The following is a 12,309-nucleotide window of genomic DNA, read 5'->3' as shown; positions in this document are numbered from 1 at the left end:
ACTTGTTTGGATAGAGTTACCCAAAGATAATGGATGCTATTTGTGGCTATTGTAAAGGATGATGTTTCTCTGAATTCTTTCTTGGCTGGTTTATCATCCATGTATAGGAGGGCTACTGAGTTTTTTGAGGTAATCTTGTTTCCTGCGACATTACTGAAGGTGTTTATGAGTTGTAGGAGTTCCCTGGTAGAACTTTTTGGGATCACTTATGAATACTACCATATCATCAGCAAATAGAGTTTGACTTATTTTCCAACTTGTATCTCCTTGATCTCCTTCTGTTGTCTTGTTGCTCTAGCTAGAAATTCAAGTACTATATTGAATAGATATGGAGTGAGTGGACAACCTTTTCTTGTTCCTGATTTCTGTGGGATTGCTGTGAGTTTTTCTCTATTTAGTTTGATGTTGGCGGTTGGCTTGCTGTATATTGCCTTTATTATGTTTAGATATGCTCCTTGTATTCCTGATCTCTCCAAGACTTTTTATCATGAAAGGTTGTTGAATTTTGTTGAAGGCTTTCTCAGCATCTAATGAGATGATCATTTTTTTTCTTTCAGTTTGTTGATATGGTGGATTACATTGACAGATATTCATATGTTGAACCATCTATGCATCTCTGAGATGAAGCCTACTTGGTCATGGTGGATGATTTTTCTGATGTGTTTTTACATTTGATTTGCCAGTATTTTATTGAGCATTTTTGCATTAGTATTCATGAGTGATATTGGTTCATAATTCTCTATGTTAGTAGTGTTTTTGTGTGATTTGGCTATCAGGGTGACTGTAACCTCATAAAAAGAGTTTTGCAATGTTTCTTCTGTTTCTCTTGTGTGAGACAATTTATTTGAGGATTATTGGTGTTAATTCTTTTTTAAAACTCTTGTAGAATTCTGCGCTGAAACCATCTGATCTTGTTTTCTTCTTCTTCTTCTTCTTCTTCTTCTTCTTCTTCTTCTTCTTCTTCTTCTTCTTCTTCTTTTTCTTCTTCTCCTCCTCCTCCTTCTTCTTCTTCTCTTCTTTTTTTTTGTTTGGGAGGCTTTTGATGACTCTATTTCCTTAGCAGTTTTAATTTGCTTATCTGGTTTTGATTTTATTTTGGTAAGTGATATTTATCCAGAAAATTGTCTGTTTCCTTTATATTTTCCAATTCAGCAGAGTGTAGGTTTTTGAAATATGACCTAATGATTCTTTGGATTTCTTCCATGCCTGTTGTTATGTCCCCTTTTTCATTTCTGATTTTGCTAATTTGGATGTTCTCTCTGCCTTTTGGTTAGTTTGGATAAAGGTTTGTCTATTTTGCTGGTTTTCTTGAAGAACCAACTCTTTGTCTCATTGATTCTTTGTACTATTTTCTTTATTTCTATTTTGTTGATTTCAGCTCTCAATTTAATTATTTCCTATCATGTAGTCATCCTGGGAGAGTTTGCTTCTTTTCGTTCTAGAGCTTTCAAGTGTTCTGTTAACTTGCTAGTGTGGAATTTTTCAAGCTTCTTTATGTAGGCATTTAGCGCTATGAAATTTTCTCTTAACACTGCTTTTATTGTGTTCCATAAGTTTCAGTATGTTGTGTGGTCATTTTTGTTAAGTTTTAGGAAATCCTTAATTTCTTTATTTTTTCCTTGACCCATTGATAATTCAGGTGGGAATTGTTCAATATCCATGTATTTGTGGGCTTTCTGAAATTACTATTACTGTTGAATTCTAACTTTAAACCATGATGATGTGATAAGATACATAGAGAGTCATTCCTTTTTTGGTATCTGTTGAGGTTTACTTTGTTATTGAATATGTGGTTATTTTTAAGAAGGTTCTATGGAGTTATGAGAAGAAGGTATTTTTTATGTTTGGATGAAATGTTCTATAGATGTCTGTTAAATCCATCTGATTAATATTATCTGTTAGTTCCCTTATTACTCTGCTAATTTTCTGCCTGTCAGACCTGTCCAGTAGTGAGAGTATGGTGTTGAAGTCTTCCACTATCAGTGTGTGGGGTTTAATGTATGATTTAAGTTTTATAAGTGTTTTTTACATATGAGGATGCCCTTATATTTGGGGCATTGATGTTTGGTATTGATATTTCCTCTTGATGGATTTTTTTCTGGTGACAAATATAAAATGCCCTTCTTTGTTTCATTTGATTTTAGTGTGAAGTCTATTTTGTTATATACTAGGATAGCTACACCAGCTTGTTGTTTAGGTCCATTTGATTGGAAAATTGTTTTCTAACCCTTTACTCTGAGGTGATGTCTGTCATTGAAGTTGAGGTGTGTTTCTTGTATGCAGCAGAAGGATGGGTTGTGTTGTCACATCCAATCTGTTAGCCTGTGTCTTTTTATAGGTGAGTTGAGTCCAATTATATTAATGATCAGTGATTGCTAGTTCCTGTTATTTTAGTTCTTATTTTTGGTGATGTTATTGTGAGTTCATTTCTCATCTTTCCTATTTGCTGCTGTGAGATCATCTATTATCTGTGTTTTTTGAGGGTATAGATGACTTCTTTGGGTTAGAGTTTTCCCTGTAGTATTTTGTGTAGGATTGGATTTGTGATTTAAACCTGTTTCTGTCATAGAATATCTTGTTTTCTTCATCTATGGTGGTTGAAAGTTTTGCTGGGTATAGTACTCTGGGCTGGCATTTGAGGTCTCTTAATGTCTCCATAATTTTTTACCAGGACCTTCTGGCTTTCATTGTTTCTATTGCGGAGTCATGTATAATTCTGGTAGGTCTGCCTTTTTATGTTACTTGGCCTTTTTCCTTTGCAGCTCTTATTCTTTCTTTATTCTCTATATTTAGTGTTTTGATTATTATGTGGCAAGGGGACTTTTGTTGAGCCAGTCTGTTTGGTATTCTGTAAGCTTCTTGTGCTTTCATAGGTGTATCCTTATTTAGGTTGGGAAAGTTCTTCTATGATTTTGTTGAATATAATTTCTGTGACTTTGAGTTCATCTCTTCTTCTATCCCTATTATTCTTAGGTTTGGTCTTTTCATGGTGTCCCAAATTTTCTGAATATTTTGTGTTAAGCTTTTGTTATATTTAAATTTTTTTGACCAATGAATCTATTTCTTCTATTGTATCTTCAATACCTGAGATTCTCTCTTCCATCTCTTGTATTCTGCTGTTTATGCTTGCATTTGTGGTTCCTGATCATATACCCCTATTTTCCATTTCCAGAATTACCTTGGTTTCTGTTTTCTCTATTGTCTCTATTTCAGTTTTCAATTTTAAATTGTTTCTTTCACCTGTTTTATTTGCTTTTCCTTGGTTTTCTTTAATAGATTTTTTTTGGATTTCCTCCATTTTTTGTTTTTCTTTTCCTCTACTTCTTTGATAGAATTTTAAATTTCCTCTTTAAGTTACTCAGACTTTTTTCTAATTATTTCGGGTATAAAGCTAGCCGGCGGCCAAGTGGCGGGACGCAGCCCCGCCGCTTCTTTCTACAATGTACTTTTGTTGAGGCTTGTCCCCCACAATGGGAGAGCTGTCCTTATTACTCATCTGTCATTTAGTGGCATGGGCAGGAGAGAGATACCCCCATGCCTATCACTCCCTGAAGCAGGTGAGAGCACTGGCATTGAGGTCATAAGAGCAGGAGAGCTGGTCTTGCCCCCTCAACAGTTGTAACACTCTGAAGAGTGGCTCCTATGCCACACCTGGACAACATAGTAGAGCTGACCGTGAAGGTGTAGGTGTGGGAGATCTGACCCTAGGGACATGAAAGGAGGAGAACTAGTCCAACTCCATGTATTATCGCTAGGTGTGAACTCGCCAGGACAATGCAGTAGAGCTCCCCCTGGTGGTGAGGACAAGGGAGCACTGGCATGCTGACCAACCATGTAACTACCCAGGCCCCAAACCAGGGTTGTGTGTTGGACCACCCCAACAACTACCCCATCTGTGATTTGCTGGAGCATGTGAAAGGACCAGGCCTGCAGCCCTTAACCTTCATGACTTCCACAACACAAGGAAACAACAGGATAACCAAGAGGAATTCCAGTGAGGGCCCAGTATCAATAGTGTAGCAGAAAACAGAGACCTCAAACCAGACCAAAGAACGAAATAAACACTTGCAAATAAAGATAGATGGATAAAAGGGCTGGCTTACTGTGTGATTCAATGTCTCACACCACAGCTTCCATGATGAGATTGATTTTTTTCTTCTCTTTCTTCCTTCTCTTAAATTTTATTTTATTTTATTTTGGGGGCTGGGGGAGGTGCAAGGACAAAGGGTGGATACAGGGTGGATATGAAGGACAGGGAAATGAATGAAATGGAGACATATGATGTGAAAGATACAAAGAATAAATAAAAAGGAAAAAAATAAATATGCAAGGTGGAATTACAAAAAAAAGATTATCATTAAAAGTTTCTGTTTACATGTAAAAGGACACCTGATATTTGATAAATAAAAGAGAAATATACATGGGAAAAATATATCATCCTCAAAATAAGAAAAAAGTTATATATCATCCTCAACAAATTATGCTGGTTAATCTAGTTGTTTGCATGCAGAGACTGCAAATAAATCCATACTTATCACCTTGTACAAAAGTCAAGTCCAAGTAGCTCAAAGACAACATAAAACTAGACACATTGAACCTGATAGAGGAGAAAATGGGAAATATCTTTTAACACATGGGCACAAGAGATGACTTCCTCAGGATAACACTAATAGTATAAACATCAAGATCAAAAATTAATAAATGAGACCTCATGAAAATATAAGCTTCTGTAAGGCAAAAGATACTGTCAATTAGACAAAGCTGCAGTCTACAGAATTGGAAAAGTTTTTACCAACTCCACATCTGACAGAGAGCTAATATCTAAACTATATAAAGAACTGCAGAAACTACGTATCAAAAAATTAAATAATCTAATTAAAAAGTGGAATAGATATCTAAACAGAATTCTCAATAGAGGAAACTCAAATGACTGAGAAACAGTTAAAGAAATGTTCAACATCCTTAGCCACCAGGGAAATGAAAATCAAAACTACCTTGAGATTTTATCTAACACCCATCAGAATGGTTAAGATCAATAACACTTGTGGCAGTTCATGCTGACAAGGATGTGGAACTGGGAGAACATTCCTCCATTACTGGTGTTAGTGCAAATTTGTACAATCATTATGGAGATCAGTATGCAGTTCCTCAGAAAGTTGGGAATTGATCTACCTCAAGATCCAGCTATATCCTTGAGCATATACCCAATGGATGCTCCTTCTTACCATAAGGATACTTGCTCGACAATGTTCATTGCAGCTTAATTCATAATAGCCAGAATGCAGAAACAACCAAGATATTCCTCAATAGAAGAATGAATAAAGAAAATGTGATACATTTACACAATGAAATATTACTCAACTATTAAAAACAGATAGCACTATGAAATTTGCAGGCAAATGAATGGAACTAGAAAAATATCATCCTGAGTGAACTAATAAGTATCTAGAGGGATAAATATGGTATATATTCACTTATAGGTGGATATTAGCCATTGAGTAAATGATAACCAAGTTGAAATCCCTAAACTGGGGAGGGAAAGAGAAGGGTTCTGGGAGATTCATGAATCTCCCTGAGAGGGGTGGGTAGTGGTACAGAAGCTGGGGATCATGCTGGAAGAGATGGGTGGAAAGAGAGGAAGCTGGAATTGGGGGATATTTGGGAGTATGTGTAAAATTAGTGCTGTGAAAATTTCCTGGAATGTATGAAGATGATCCTAATGAGGACTCCTAGTCATGGGAATACAGAGTCTCAAGTGACTATCTCTTGTAGCGAGGCAAGGCTTCCAGTGGCCGGACTGGGTTGCATTGATTTGAGTCATTGGCAAAAATGGTCCCATGGAAATCCTCAAACTACCCATACTCTTGCTAAGACAAAGGGTTTCTCTCTGCAAACTGACATTATGGCACCATCATGGAGAAACACACATACACACACACCTCATTGAACATGAAGAAATCAAGTAGATACGTACATGGAGTCTTTACCCCTATGTTCTAGTCTTCTTGGTGTGGAAAAGTATTCTGCAGGCTACTGAAAGAGAAATTTCAACACCAACCCAGCCACAAAAACTTTGACCTACAATCTTTCCTGCCTGCAAAATATGCTATGGCAATTTTGGCACAAAACTTGTGGGTCTAGACAATCACTATATGATTGGACTTAAGGCCTAATCCACGAGAAGGAAACCACACATGATACTGCTTAGGTAGCCAAGAACCAAAGACTTCATATTCCAGAGACCTAGCATAAAACCAAATACTACTAGTCTAAACAAGTATCAATAAAATGACTCCTAGTGATATTCTGCAATACTCATAAACCAGTGCCTTATCTTCTCTTATCTTCTCATTGTCAGAGAGGCTTACTTTTGCAGCAGGAACAAATACAAAAAACCACAGCCAGATACTACACAGAGAGACCTTGGAGCAAACATCTCTAAATGAGATAACTACATCAAATTCCTCTCCTTTCAGCTCAGGGAATCCCAGGGAAGAGGAAATGGAAAGAGCCAGGGGTGATGAAGGATACCAGGAAAACAAGGTTCTCTGTAACAACTAAGCAAGGCTCACCTGAAGTCATAAAGACTGAAGCAGCAGCACAGGGCCTTCATGGGTCTGCACTAAGTCCAATGCATACATGTTATTACTTTTAGCTTAATATTTTTATAGGACTCCTTTGAGAATGGCAGGCTGATCTCTGACTCTTGCACTTGCCCTTGGGACTCTTCTCCTCCTATTGGGTTGCCATGTCCACCTTTGATATGATAGATTTTTACTTAATCCTATTACATTTGATTTTGTCATATTTTGTTTTCTCTGAAGCCCTTTCTTTTCTAATGAGAGACAGAAAAAGAGTGGATCCAGAAGAGCTGGGAGGTAGGGACTAACTAGGAGGAGTAGAGGGAGGGAAACTTTAATCAGAATATATTATATGAGAAAAGAGTCTATGTTCAATAAAAAGAGGGAAAAGTAAAACTTTCGGTTTTGTTGTTTCTGTTTTTGAGATATGACTTTTGCTATTTTGTAGCAAGAATACCCTGGAATGCATGTGACTAAGCAATCCCCACTGCCCCTCCCTCCAGAATAGCTGGGAATACATGTACATACAACCTGGGACAACTTCAATGCCTTGCTGTTTAAAATCATTTTTCATTGTCCTCAGTGATTCCAGTATTTTACTAGGCAAACACTCCCATTCAATGATTGATTCAGTTAATAAACCCTTATAAAGAGAAGAGATAAAATAGTACACATATGGAAATGCAAGTACAGTCATTTGGAATGTCTAGAGATTTCTGTACTTTTCTAAATGCAAAATTTTTCAAACCTCAGATCCCTTGCCTATACATGGTGATGTTATTCATTTTCATTCTTGGGTCCTCCCTGGGTATCCTCTGTTTCAGTCAATGAGGCAAGCCTTCTTATTCATGTACTATCTTTTCTTCCAAACACTCTCAAATTTATGATTAGAAAAATAGGAAATCTGTTTGAATTTATTTTAAAATAAAATTTATGACTCAACATACTTTTTGCTTTCAAAACAGGAAAAAAGAAAGATTGTCATATGTCATAGAGTATCTACATCATATGCTGATTTAGAAACAAAAGACCTTTAGTCATTACTAAATAAAATGATACACACCTAATTTTCCTTTTTAGAATTATAAAATAATATAATTATAAAACTATAAAATAGTTTACTAAGGATATGTATGTATATATTCTTATATTATATATAATATATAATCTAGCTGCAAAAGACTATATGCAGAAAACAAATCTGAATGGTATTAATCTCATAAAGTCAAAGGAAAACATCTAGGAAGAAGACCAAAACCATTGTCCCATATGCATAGGAGCTGTTTCTGAGTACATTATTATACTCAAGTATTACATGATTGCATATACCAAACAAAAAAAAACAGACAAAATTACTTACAATCTGCTCTGCTTCCTTCTCCTACAGCATAAATACTACTTACTTGCAGAAAGGCTTTTCATCTTTGCATGCACAGGCAATGTCATTGGGGCAGAAATTTGTTATGTTTCCTATACAATTATCAAAGTCTCTCACAGATGTACAGTTGGCTGTAAACAGGAAAATTTGAAAACCATCTCAACAAAAGAAGAATATATTTCAAATGTACATACTACACATGTGCCAAGTTCTGAATGTTAAGATAATTGTTCATGTGGGAGGGAGCAGGAGAAAACAGACATAGGAGGGAAAATGATGAAATTATATTTTCATTAAAAGTAAAAAGAATTTTAAAAAAAATGAAAATAGGTTTATGCTACTTTAAGATTTTCAAACATTATATTGATAAAGATTAGGCCTCAAAATTCAAGATAAATATCCAAATATCTTTTCTTTATACTATTTTATACTGGTTATTTTGAAAATATGGCTTTATAAAGTCAATACATAACATTATGGGCAAAAGGTTATCTAATGTTCTTTTATACTAAATTTGAGTATACTTTTCTGAAAAAGAAACAAAAACATCCTATCCAAAGTTTGAGGCAGCGTACAACTGACATGCTTAACCTCAATTTATTACTATTATCCTTGAAAAATAACTGCATTCTCTTTCCTTCAAAAAGACACTGGTAGATTAAAGAAGCCATTGGGTGTCTCTCTCACTAATTTTCCTGTTCTTGGGACTCTTTTCCTCCTGAAGGTTTGCCTTGTCCTGCCTTGGTGTGAGGACTTTTGCCTTGTCTCATTGTATCTTGTTTTGTTGTGTTTGGCTGTTGTTTCTTGGAAGCCTGCTCTGTTCTCAAGGCAAACAGAGGAAGAGAGGTGGAGCTAGAGGGGAGGTGGGGGAATGGGAGGAGTGGACAGAGGGATCACTGTGGTAAGGATGTGTTGTATGAGAGAAGAATCTATTTCCAGTAATATTATTTTTAAAAAGCATCTGATTAGTAAGCCTCTGAGAGTAGCAGGCACTTCAGCCCCAATACATAATGATTTTTCAAAGCCTCCCTAGAGACTTATTCTGTCAAAAATATGGCTGCAGTAATGCATTCCCAATGATAACTGAGAAAAACATTAGAATGTCTGAAAACAAGTGAAGTCTTGCTAAAAATCATAGAACCGATAAAGCACACAAATATTTAATTTTTGCTATTTTACTTATTTTTCATTTATTTTACACACCAACCACAGTTTCCCCTCCCTCCTCTCCTCCCCTCTCCCTCACCTCCCTTTAACCTTCTCCCCCTTTCCCCATCCACTTCTCTTCAGTCACCATTCAGAAAGGTTAAGGCCTCCCAGGAGTCAACACAGCAGGGGACACCAAGTTAAGGCAGGAGCCTCAGTTACTGGATGTAGATTTTATGATGAGAATTAGGGTAATCGCCAATCTGATTACAGGGGAAGGCCAGTTCAGGCACCCTCTCCACTGTTGCTAGGTGTCTTAGCTGGGGTCATCTTTGAAGAACAAAAATCTTAATCCCCCCCACACACCAAATGGCAAATTATTTTGATCCTCCACCAGCACAGGCACAAAAACAAAGTGTTTATAGAGTGAGAGTTCATAATTGTCTGAATTATGGTATTTGTTTGGTATAGGAAATGGTAGATAATAAAGATTAGACCTGTAGCACCCAGAAGGAAACCAAACTTTTACTGACTTTACTATTTAAATATATTACTCAAAGGAACAAAAGAGAAACACCACAACACATAATGGAATTTGTAAGAAAATCCAAAAATACAGTATAGTACTTAAAAAGTTTGATTCTAGTTTTTTTTTAAATATGAAAGCAACTTCATCTGAACAAAATATTCCCTCTAATTGCATATTAGAGAAATCCCCACCACAATTACTAGGCCAAATATTGCTGTTTAGGGGAAATTTAAGAAGCTACATCTGTTTTTATCAGGCAATGTTTAGAAAAAGAAATATAGTTCTTGGGTTGGCAACAATTTTAGGTTTTATTTTATAGACACATATGATTATATCATCTATTTCTTCAACCACAATTTTATAACAACCTATGTGAATTGATTATAACAAATAAATTATAACTTAATACATTTCAGTTTGAAAGTTTTCTGAAAAACAGTTTACAACTTTTACACATTCAGAGAAACAAATTGGTTAAGTAGTCTAAATCAACTTCTAGCATCCACTCAAGTAAAATTTTTACTTATTTTACCATAGAATTTTTCACATTTCATGTTTACCTAAAAGATCAGAAACAAACACATTGCCTTAAGAAGAAAAAAATCCTTTCAGAAAGTAAACACCTCTAATAAAGGAGATATGTCCAGAAATTGAAAATTTTTAATAGCAGAACTTTGGTTAGAATGCCAGTTAATTCCTTAGACTTGGACACTGAAACCTAATTAATTCATTATGTTATCAACCTACAGAAATAAAATAAGTGAAAATTTCTTACGTTGAGTGCAGTGTACCATCAAAAAACAGCAGATGAACAGCATTCGAGTCAGTATAAATGTGCAATCTGCCATTGTGGGAGAAAAGCAGAACCCTTAGCTGTCTTAGCAACTGAACTTAGGTCTCCTGCAATTATGTTATCCAGCTGATAAATAGAGAGTATGAGTGCCTTATATAGGAGACACCTGAGGACGGATTTTGAACTTTTTCCTTCTTGCCAGGGTAAATTGCTAATTAACTTAGCATTGTAGACTTATTTGTTCCTTGTACCTGTTTGTTCCTGCTTCTAAAAATACAAGTGATTTTTCTATGAATTGCACGCTGCTTGTATCTATCCTCAAATCTGTGTTATTTCTTAAAGCTATCTGTCTATCTTTATAGTAGGCTTCATGATGATTTACTATTGCCAAAAAGAATCTTTACTTGGCACATATTTCTATGAATGTAATTTTCAACCCTGCTTAGGATCAGATCTCTGACCTCACGGCTACTGAGATTGCTAAACAAGAATCAGAAGACATAATTGTGTAGCATTGCCAATAAGAAAAAAGAGAAACCAGAAAATGAAATAAAGACAGAAAATGGAGAGCTGCTAGGCAGAGAAAATAAAGAGATGAAAAGGGGAGTAGTAGTCAGGACCGCTGGCAGAGACGTAGTTCAATTGGGACACTGAACTTTCACTTTAACAGGCAATGTTTAAAAAAAGAAATATTGTTTCTGGCTTGACAAAAATTTTAGGATTTATTTTATAAACAAATAAGATTACATTGTTTATTTCTTCAGCCATCACTTTATAGAACTCATGTGATTTTATTATATCAATTAAGTATATAATTGACAGTATTAATTCCTTAGGTTTGGACATGACCAGAGTATTACTTTCTAACTAAAAGCTTCTCCCTCCCTGTCTCTATTTCTCACTCTCTTTCATACACAAACCCCCACACACATACATACATATGCACATGCACACACACACACACACACACACACACACACACATACACACACACACACATTTAGATTTGCATATCAGCATGACAGTTTGCACTAAGGTGACTGTATCTGCTATATATCTTCTATTTAGTAAAACTGTAGTTCACCTGGTATCATCCTTTTATTTCACAAAAAACATTATTTTTCTCACTTACTGGCAAGTATAGTTTATGTACTATTTCCTGTTTGGAATTTACCCATCATTTTATTTTATATCCTGCTTCTGCTTTCTGGCTATCAATAAAATGACGGTACTATGAGATCATGTTTGAAACTTCCTATTACCATGAATATAAGTAGTTTTTACCTATTTGGATCATCCTGATTCAATATAATTTATTTATTCTGGACAGTTTTGTTTAATATTTTAATAGTAAGCTGTTTATTTTATAATACCATGGCTGTTAGATATGTACCTAATGATATTAATATATTATTATGAAAATATAAATACTCATTTTGAATATAAGCAAAGTTATTTATTTGGTTCTGTTATGGCAAAAGCAAAATTCTTGCATACATATAGCAAAAATAGGTACAAATGTTACAAATCACAGAATTTAATTCCCTCCCTTTTATGTGACTTTCCTCTGCAATATCCACTGCAATTTCCTTTTGAGAAAGAGACTCACTATATGTCCCCGGTTGGCCTCACATTCAATAGTGAACTTAGCTTACTAAGTGTTGGGATTTGAGGCATGTGCCATCACACCTATTTTCTAAGGGACTTTAAGACAGATCCCAGCCATTCTTGATTTAGAGCTTACAAATTACTGTTGTCACTCAAGAATTTTGCGTAGATGGTCTAGTAACAGATCACTGAGGTCTTCTTCAAGCAGTCTTCTTAAAGCTCTGTCAGAAATAGGCTTTCTCCTATTAAATCAAAATCCACATTCCTGAAACTT

General features: G+C 35.4%; 1 pseudogene; it reads right to left on the bottom strand.

Moving 5' to 3' along the window:
* The window catches only part of LOC121677024, a 63,812-nt pseudogene extending 53,330 nt beyond the window's left edge, over positions 1 to 10,482 (bottom strand).
* Between the last annotated feature and the right edge of the window lie 1,827 nt (positions 10,483 to 12,309).

Source organism: Arvicola amphibius, chromosome X (genome assembly GCF_903992535.2).
Source record: "Arvicola amphibius chromosome X, mArvAmp1.2, whole genome shotgun sequence".
In the NCBI taxonomy this organism is placed as follows: Eukaryota; Metazoa; Chordata; class Mammalia; order Rodentia; family Cricetidae; genus Arvicola; species Arvicola amphibius.
This window is presented reverse-complemented; position numbering and strand designations above follow the sequence as displayed.